This window comes from Triturus cristatus, chromosome 1_2, assembly GCF_964204655.1.
Source record: "Triturus cristatus chromosome 1_2, aTriCri1.1, whole genome shotgun sequence".
In the NCBI taxonomy this organism is placed as follows: domain Eukaryota; kingdom Metazoa; phylum Chordata; class Amphibia; order Caudata; family Salamandridae; genus Triturus; species Triturus cristatus.
In genome coordinates this window covers 1,082,402,205-1,082,411,786 of record NC_140580.1, presented here as the reverse complement: position 1 = coordinate 1,082,411,786, position 9,582 = coordinate 1,082,402,205, and positions in this window count along the sequence as shown.

The window sequence follows — 9,582 nt, the reverse complement described above, 5'->3', positions numbered from 1 at the left end:
AATAAAAGTGTCAAAATGGACAACCAAGTCAGTAACCAGCTTAGTGTAGTATGATCACAAAAAATACTATAATGTGACCTGCACAGGTGTCCAAAGATGGCAGCGTACTTTAATCAATAAACTGCGCAGCTATCTCTCACATTTCTTCCTCCATTACACTGCTAAGCGCTGTGTCCCATAAAACCATAGCCACACTTTTGTGGTCCTCAAACCACAACAGGAAAACCCTTCCCACACAGAGTAAAAACAAAGACAACTCACTTCCGAGCACACACCTTATGCATGTAGCATACTACCCATGTAGGAAAGCACTTCCGTTCCCTGTGTATAGGTAGTATGCTCAATGGTGTCTGTAGAAGTACATTTTTAGGAGGGCACACATTGGGTAACAGATAAAAGACAAGTGTTGAGGCCACCTACAAGGTTATATGTATAAGCATAAATACATCTATGTTTTCTTAAAATGTTCAAAACTGACTTTGTATGTGTATATGTCCAAATCTTTATAAGTTGATATCAATATCTAGACACAAATGTACAAAGTCAGATTTGAACATTTTAAGCAAACAACACTGCTTTAGAATGAAGGTTTTTAGACGCATAATGCGAGTGGCAGTGTGTAGAGTCAGGTTTTTTTTTTTTTTTGTTCTGCCCCTGGCACATTCAGCTGGGGTGGTATTAGGTGGGGGCGGCAGGATAAATAGACTTGAGTCACGGGCCTCATCTGGACTCCTTCCAGAGATGCAACAATAGGAAGGCCTTTTTGAAACTATCCTATATAATTCGTAAGAACAGAGAGCTGGGGCCTTACATAAATAGCTCAATCAACAAGTACGGACAAAAATGCATAAGCAGTAATGATATCATTAAAAGGTTAGAGTGCGCCCGCGGGACCCGAACCCCGAAGGATTGGACCACATGGTAACTGTGAACTGCAGAAGGAACCGCTGAGCTACAGCCAACCCGGAAGCTGGCAGTTCCTCTGGCCGTATGTCACATTCGCATTCTCAGGTGGGGAGGAGTGTCCTTTTATGACTGGTTGAATATCCGCATAGTTTTACACAACCCTCATTTCCTTGTCGGCTACTATAAGATTCATCCCACAGAAGCTTGTGCAGCTGCCCAGCTCCGCTTCAGTCATTGATCACGTGCTCACCGGCGGTGAATGAACTGAGCAGGTGAAGCACAAGTCACTGCCCTTAATGCATCGGGCGTGTAAAGCAAGGTAGCTTTACACACGGCGGCAGGCAGAACCGCCATAAGGATACATGGATGTATGCCAGGCGCGTGAAACATGCAGATACTATTAGATTTGCCGAGTTAGACAGCAGTCGCTCTCACAAGGAACATTCACGAATTGGTGCTAAATGGTGTTAGTTACCGAAAGGTTCTCCACATCAATTATTTGATGCGCGGCAGCGTTCCCAGACAGTTCACGCTGCCCATGCATGCCATGTAAAGTGCCTTTTATCATATTTCAAATTGGAGTACAATCCCGCAGAGGCTGGTAGAGTTTGTGGCCATAACACACCAATGTCCCAGCCAATGCTGCGACAAACGGTGCCCAGAACACTGTCTGTCCCTCCACTAGCGGGACAGATTGTTGCTGAAAAACAAGTCCTCCCCTGCCTGCAGTGGCACTTAGACACAGACAAGGGCGGAGAACAGTGAGGACAGAGAGACACCCAGACACCCAGAGAGACCGAGAAGGACACAGTGAGGGAAGAGAATGTCAGAGAGGAAGAGAGAGACAAAGAAAGAGAGGGAGAGACAGAAAAGACGGGAAGATAGGAAGAGACTGAGAAATGCAGAGAGAGAGACAAGGAGAGGCGGAGAAAGACAGGGAGAAACAGAGAAATATGTCAATGGAGAAAGAGGTACCGAGACCATTTCTCCACTTGGGAATAAGTTAATGAAAAACAGAGCTAACACTGTGCCTGAGTGGGGACAATGTACAGGTCGCATCTGGGTTTTTTAAGGTTTTCAGGGATAGGTACAAACAGTGGTCGAAGTGGGCCAAGTCCTGCAAAGAAGACTCGGCGTTTTTGGCCGTTTGGGGATGGGCGTGGCGGGCAGAGGAGGACAATAACTCTTTTCCTTCTTGCCCAGAGAATAAAAGGGCAGTGTGCACTTCTTGTTTGCCTCTCGAAGCTGCCCCCTCTCTTTCTTTCTCTTATTCCCTCTCTTTCTGTCTAGCTCCTCCTCACTTACTGAAAACTGTGACTTCAAAAAACGTTTTTCACCCTCTTATTCCACATTTCCTTTATTTGTTCTCCTGTGAAATGGATCCAAAAACAGAAAAAACACTGTTGTCGTCTTTTTCTGACATTTTTGTTTTCCACAGTGCAGCCTCAGGAATAAAAGGTTCAAACTATGAAAAATAAATTAAAAAACTAAATAAAGCAAGACAGAGTGTTCGCAAAGTGGCCAGACTGATTTTATTCACACCAAAACACATTAGCGCCACTTTACAGAGTTTGCCAGTGAAGCGCTACTTTTGTTTTCTTGTTTTTCTTTGAAAAGCATTGTTTTCCCTGGGCGGGGAAATGCACCAGTCCTGGAGGTACTACAATGCCTGATTGATGGGTGGATTGGTAACCATGTTGTTCCTGCTTACATTTCGCATTCTTTACTTTGCTTTTTCCAGGATGTTGCTACTGTTTTTTAAGGCACCTCTTGTCTAGTGCGTATGTTGAATTGAGTTACATCCAGGTGTTTATAGCACGGCACAATTGGGTTGTAGTTGAAGGCAGTGAGAGTTTCTCTCAGTGGGGCAGTGTGGTGTTCAGTGGAGGAGAGGATGTGGCACTATGGTCAGAGCTGCCGAATTTGGAACTGGGGAACCAGGTTCAGCCTTCATGGCCAGTCCCCCAGACTACGCTCCTAAGTGAGCACATTCCCATGCTAGACCATAGATGGGCCCCGCTAGACCTTAGAAGCCCTGGTGTCTTAGCACTAGCAGGTGGACCCTAGCGGTGGCAAGTGTGGGTTAACCTTCAAGGCCTGTCCACCACAATCCATACTGAAGTTCACCTCCAGTCTTGCAGGCAGGCCTATGACGCAGCACACAGTGACAGCAGAGAAATCTCTCTAGTTCATCAGATTTTATGGGCTCGCACCCAGCTACCGTCCAGGTCACAAAGATTTGACAGATTCAGACAATAAATGTGTCTCTTATGGTACACTGAAACTGTAGGCTCAGGCCCCGGACAGCAGAGTTATATATAGTGATAAAAGGCTGTATAAAACTGCAATAAAGAATGAAAAGACTTCAGCTTGAGGCATGAAGTAGCCCGAATATCAACAAAAAAGCACCCTGTAGAGTTAAGTAAAGGGTGGTATCATCAACAAGTGCACCTCAAATCCGCATGCTTTATCAAGTCAAGCACAGCTTGACATTTTCTTTCTCAGTCTCCAGCTTGCCGTTTGAGGCCTCCCTCAGACAGATGTAGCTTTCGGTTGTGGACATTACAGACAGCTGGCTCTGGATCAGCCCCTTTCCTGTGACAGGACAGCTTTATTGTTCTGAAAGGATACCATTTCCGCCATACACCAGTCTCAAAATATCGGTACGTCGTCTTTATTAAATGCTTTGTTATCTTCAAATATTTTTTTTAGCATAGCAAAACACTCTTTAGTCCCAGATATCTGTATGTTATTTTCAGTCATCACACTCATTTATTCCCAAATACTGATTTATCATTTTTTAATAAATTAATCGGAATATTTTGTCCCCAACAATCACCTTGTCTGTTTCTAACAGTAGACTAGAGCTGTCCCACAGTGTCAGTTTTCCTTCATATTTAGTACCTCTGGAAGTCCATGGTGGGTTCTGAACAATTTATTCATCTATCCTATTAAACTATTTGAATAATACTGCGATGGGTCCTGTCCGCAGTTACTTGAAATGCGTTCTTACTGGACTTCAGTTTTCGATACTGTGTAGTATTGCTTCATTCCTGCTCTGTAGTACCGCTTCCCAAGGTCTTGAGCGCATTTCTCAATTGGCCCCAAAACATCTAACACAGGAATAGAATATATTTATAAAGAATGTTTACAAATATAAAAGGCTGCACCCACTTTTCTCTTTTTAGGTCTCGCCTGGTGTAGGCTGCGCGCATGCGCAGCCTCGCTGGCGAGATTTAATGATTTGGGGATTTTGTAGTAAAGGGCATTAAGCCACGCCCCTCTTTTCCATTGGCTGGCATCACCGTTTATGCTAAACGGTGGCCAGCCATTGGAAAAGAGCTCCTGGTGACGTATTCGCGTGGCTTTTTCGGCCGTCCCATTTGGACGGCCTCGCCTGCTTTGTGTTTGTCGCAAAAGGTTTCTTATCTTGATGGGGCTATGTGTTTCAAACACATGGCCCCATAAGGACAAGAAAGCTTTCGTGGCGGAGGGAAGTGAAAGCGGAGCGTGCTTGTTGCATATATTACCTGTTACACCCGCATGTACCCGATGCCCCGCTTTTGTTTTTCGGCACGTAGCTTCCCGCGATATCTATGTTCCTTTCCGAAATCTTTAAACCTATCGGCTTCACCCGCCTATCAGCAACGGCGAAGACATCATTCCTAAGCAGCCAAAAATCAACTTTCTTTCCTCCCACATCCTTCAATACCGGAGTACGACTGCTTGTTACCCTCCGTTCACACCACCTATACTTATCATGAATATACGCTGACTTCAGCATACACACTTGGCTCTTCCTTGTTTCTTTAGCACACACACAAAACTGGCGCACAAAAAAAAGTGAAATCACCTCAAGTACAATTAGCCCCCGCGTTTGTGTGTACCTCGCTCTTTGCGCAAATAGCTAGATGGACACTGGACACACGAGACTAGTGCAGCGCCTCGTCTGGGGTAGTAAGCGCTATATAAATGCAATGTAAACAACACATTCTTCTCGCTGAGGGTCCTGTTGGTTGGTTGTCCAGCTCACTTGTTTATTACCGGTGCTTGTTACCACAAACTCACAACTTCACAACGCTGCCACTGTGTATCTTTTTAACACAAACCTGGTAAGCGTATGGACAGTATTGGGTGGTGTCAGGCCGTGGCAGCTCACCTTCAGTTAGAACATTAACACGTGTAGGGGGGCTTCTGTTCTTCTGGGTCAGCAGAGCCTGGGTTTTACAAAACAAATTGGTGCATGCAGGTAGTTGAATTTTTGCTGTTTATAAGTAACCTTGAAGAAATCTGGCATCCTGCCAATACTGAGGCCTGCAGATCCTGCTTAGGGCCATCTTAGAAACAGATCTCCGCAGCAGGTGCACGAATCCCCTGAGCTGCCGCGCACCGTTGCTCCTCGTGATGTGAGCTGGGTGCAGGGCAGGCGAGAGTTCGCCACGGGGTTCTCTTACGCATGACAGGGAGTTTGATTTCAAAAGGGGGTGGCAGGTAACAAGTTTGGGCAAGCGGGCAGGCTGGCACACCGGCACCTCACGCCGTGTGTCGTTGGACTTGTGAAAAGCGGTGTGCACAGCTCCAAAGGGCACGGCAGGGGGCATGGGGGTGTGGGCAGCCTCGCCCCTCCCTGCTGCTGCAGCCTCCCTTCAAAGACACTGCTGGTGAGTGGCTCCCAACTCAGGGGGGCGTGGAGAGCCAATGACTCCCACCAGGAGGAGTGTCCCGCAGCCGGACAGGCCCCTCTCAACTCCGCCCTCCCCACATTCAGAAGTGCCGAAGCGCACACGGCTGGGAGAAAATAGGAACTCGGCAACTCACAGAGCCCAGGAGCACACATCGCAGAGCGCTGGTGGTGTAACCTGTGTTCACTTCCCTGAAGTGCCGGAGTCCGCTTCCTTGTAAATGGAAAATCCAGAAATGGGCACATGGAAATGTTAAAGTGTGAATGGGCATCTGCTTGCCCTGCAGAGGGACGAGGCTAACAGGTGGGGGTGGGTTTGTGTTGAAAGGAGGAGCATTCCAGGCGTAGAATTTTAGTTCTGCTTAGGGAACACTCCTCCAAATCTTAGCGGGTCTTGGGGTTCAGGAATGTATCTCCCACAATGGCTTCATCAAATGTCCCCCCAAAATGTTCTCACCGCATATGAGCAGGTAATATACCTCAGTGGGTTTAGGCACTTGCTTCAGCGCTGTGTACATCCTGAAGATCAGTGCCCGTGACAGCCACCTGATTTCATCTTTATAAAGTCGATGAAAGAGGGAACATATCTTTAGTTAACAGTAGCATCAGGCTGGACTCTAGCAGTGTGACCAGTACATCCAGTCCAGATGTCTTCTGCCAGGGCTGATATTTGCGGTACTAGTACTAACAAGACACAAATACTACATAGCGGGGTGGCGCTGGGACAGCTCGGGAGCGCTGTTAGGAGCTATTATTGGTCTCACATTTTAACATTTTATAGAAAGTTCACCTATGTCCCACTGAACTGGGAGTGGGAACCATTCACTTCTTAGATCCTCGTCATTGTAAGCGCTTGACTTGTAATGATTTGAAGAAAGGTCCGTTCTCGGATTAAATAAACCCCCACATTAAAATGCTGTAATATTATATGTTGTTTGATGCCTTTGTTAAAGTTGTTAAAGTATCATTGCCTACTTTTAATATAGCGCTTACTGTGGCGGCCTATGGCTTCAAAGCAGTGGCCATAATAGCTGATGGTATACACCACCCAGACACTACTAGCAGTTTGATTGCCTTTTCAAAGCGCTAAGTGCTGCACGGATGTTTCACTGCTGGAATCTAACACTACTAGTCTCATTAAGAGTTCCTATAGCAGTGCGTTCACCCAATGAGCTATCAACAGAGTTTGCAGAAGGCGCGATTTGTGTCAGGCGGGTCACATGACGTATGTGATGACAAGCAGCACAACAGCACGACGCTCTTTTCACAGAGTTCACAAACTGAAGTGTGTGTTTGGTGCACTGTCAGTTTAAAATAAACTTTAAAGACAAGAGCCTACTCCCTGGTGAATTGGTGCAATTTTATGTTTTTAATGATGTGTCTCTTCACGTCCTTGTTAAGCACGAATGTCAGGGCCAGTATCACGCAGAGTGTATCCGAAATCTGGTTATTCACTGCTGTGACATGGCAACACTGAGAAACAAAGTGACCTGATTGCTCCAGAGAGCAGAGCTTAGGGAGAGGAGGAGGGAGGGCCCAAAGGGGGGTAAGAGAGGGTAGCAGGAGGCCGGATTTGTTTTTTATGTTTAAATAAGGGCGGAGAGGCCATGTTATGTATGTCTCGCCCTAGTATTCCTCTGTCCTGAAGGATCAGTTAAAAACAAGGGCTGATGAGTTTGAGGGGCCATACATAACATAACAAGCATTGAAAATGCAATAGGTCTCGCCTTTGATTAAGTTAAAGCCATTTGCTTTGCTAATGGTATTGTAGAGCAAACCAAATGGCTTTAACTTAATAAAAGGCGAGACCTATTGCATTTTTAATGCTTGTTTGGATATGGGCCCTGGAGGAAGAAAGGGACACCTATTTGTATCCTACCAATAATGATACAAGTATACTAGTATTAATCTAGCTAAAGCTGACCCAAAAACATTTGACACTGTAAAACGGCATACTGAACCCTCTCCCAGGGTCATTATCCATAATCCCCTGCAAACTCTGCTAGACATTTTATAACCTTTTCCAAAAATAGTTTAAAAAAAAAGATTGAACACTCCCTTTCTCAACCACATGAAAATCAAACTAGCTATGAAAAGGTTCACAAAACTAAAATGACTTAGTAATTCTTGCCTGCTAAAATACTGAATACAGTTGCCTAAACCAAAGCTCAATCTTAGCACCATCATGCCAAAGGATGCCAGCCACTCTGTGACACTTTACAGGACCAACAGGTCAGCGATTGTCTCAAATTTGTTCAGTTCTAAAGAAAGAGAAATGTAGATTCTAAGGATGTGAATAACATGAATTTGTTATGAAATTAACCTTCCTGCTGAAAGTGTTAAACATTGTGTGATAATACATTCTGGCCTGATTGCAGCACAGACTCTGCTGTAATCAAATGTTTGGTCTTAAATTCATACCAGTGTTATATTCGTAGCGGGTTCTGTGCAGAGTGCAGTACCAAATGCTTACCAGAGACCATCTGAATTCAGAAATTGAAAAAGCATTCCATGTGGTTTTCACCAGCGCGTTGTCAGACACTGCCCTCAGACGGTTGCCTGTATTTTTCAGGTGCTTCCAGGTTCTCAGTGCCGGGGAGGTGTGTTCTGCAGGTTATACAGAGCGCTGAGGGTGTATACCGGACGTAAGAATTCCGCACAGCGTGCACAATGTCAGGCTTGGGTTACTTTTTCACAGTTAAACAAATGCCATGGGATTGAAACAAACTTTAAAAATAGCCGTTTCCAAAATGTTGGTCACAGCTTCCCAATACAATTTGTGTCCGTCTTTTCTGGTGATAGCATTTCCTTTTTGAAGCATATATAATGGAGGCCTTAGAAGAGGAAAATACGTTCCAATGTATCTCGTTACCTTATTTTTTGACACAATCTTCACTGCTTCTATATTTTTCCTTTATTTTCCCTCTCAAGAGTGATCCATTTTCCTTCTTGATTCCACTCCTGTTGTAGCTTGGTATTTGTAGGTAAGTGCCCCTTTTTGCATGGTTGCCCCCCACGTTTTGCCTGATGTTGATGCTGTTTGACTAAGTGTGCACTGGGTCCCTGGCAACCAGGTAACCAGGACCTATGTTCTTTCCCTAAACTGTACTGTTGCAAATCCAATTGGCAACTCTCTGGTAAGTTCCTTGTAAAAGGTACCATGGGTACCAATGGCACTGTGACCAGGGAAGGCTTAGAGGCCCTGTACTTTAAAACACACACACTACCATTGCAGGCTGCGTGTTTTGGTGCAGAGCAAAGTGGAGTCGACATGGCACACATCCCTGTGTGCCATGCCTACAACTCACTCCCTATGGTATAGGTATGCCACCCCTCTAGTCAGGTGCACTATACCACTGGTGAGTACCCCTACAGTGTCTAAGTCCATTCTTAGACATCGTAACTGCAGTAAAGCCATAAAGAGTATATGGTCTGGGAGTTTGTCATTACGAACTCCACAGCAACATAATGGCTTTGCTGAAACCTGGGAAGTTTGAAATCAAACTTCTCAGCACATTAAACCCACACTGATGCCAGTGTCGGATTTAATGGCAAATGCACTTGTAGGGCCGAGGGCTGCTGTGGGTGCCCCTTTGCCCCAAGCTTAACCGCAGGACCTTTGCTCCTCCAACCTTGTGGCCTGCTCATAAGCAGCCACCAACCGACAACCCGATAGGCTAACATTGGGCCTCAGCACTCTGCACCCGGCCACCCTAGTGCCGCTGAGGGTGCCTTTTCAGTGCATCCTTGACCCTGGGGGAACCCTTGATCTAACCCCAGAAACTCAACCCTCAAGACCATTTATTTACTTGCAATTCGATAACCCCATTTTTCTCCATGAGATTGCATTGACTGTTTTCCTCTGGAAAAACTTCTGTGTTGAGGGTGTTTTGTAAACCTCAGAAACTGTGTTTTGATTACAAAAAAATCCTTTCACTCGCCTTTTATCCAGGAAATGTCCCAATGTGATATCTAGGCATATCACACTGAATAGA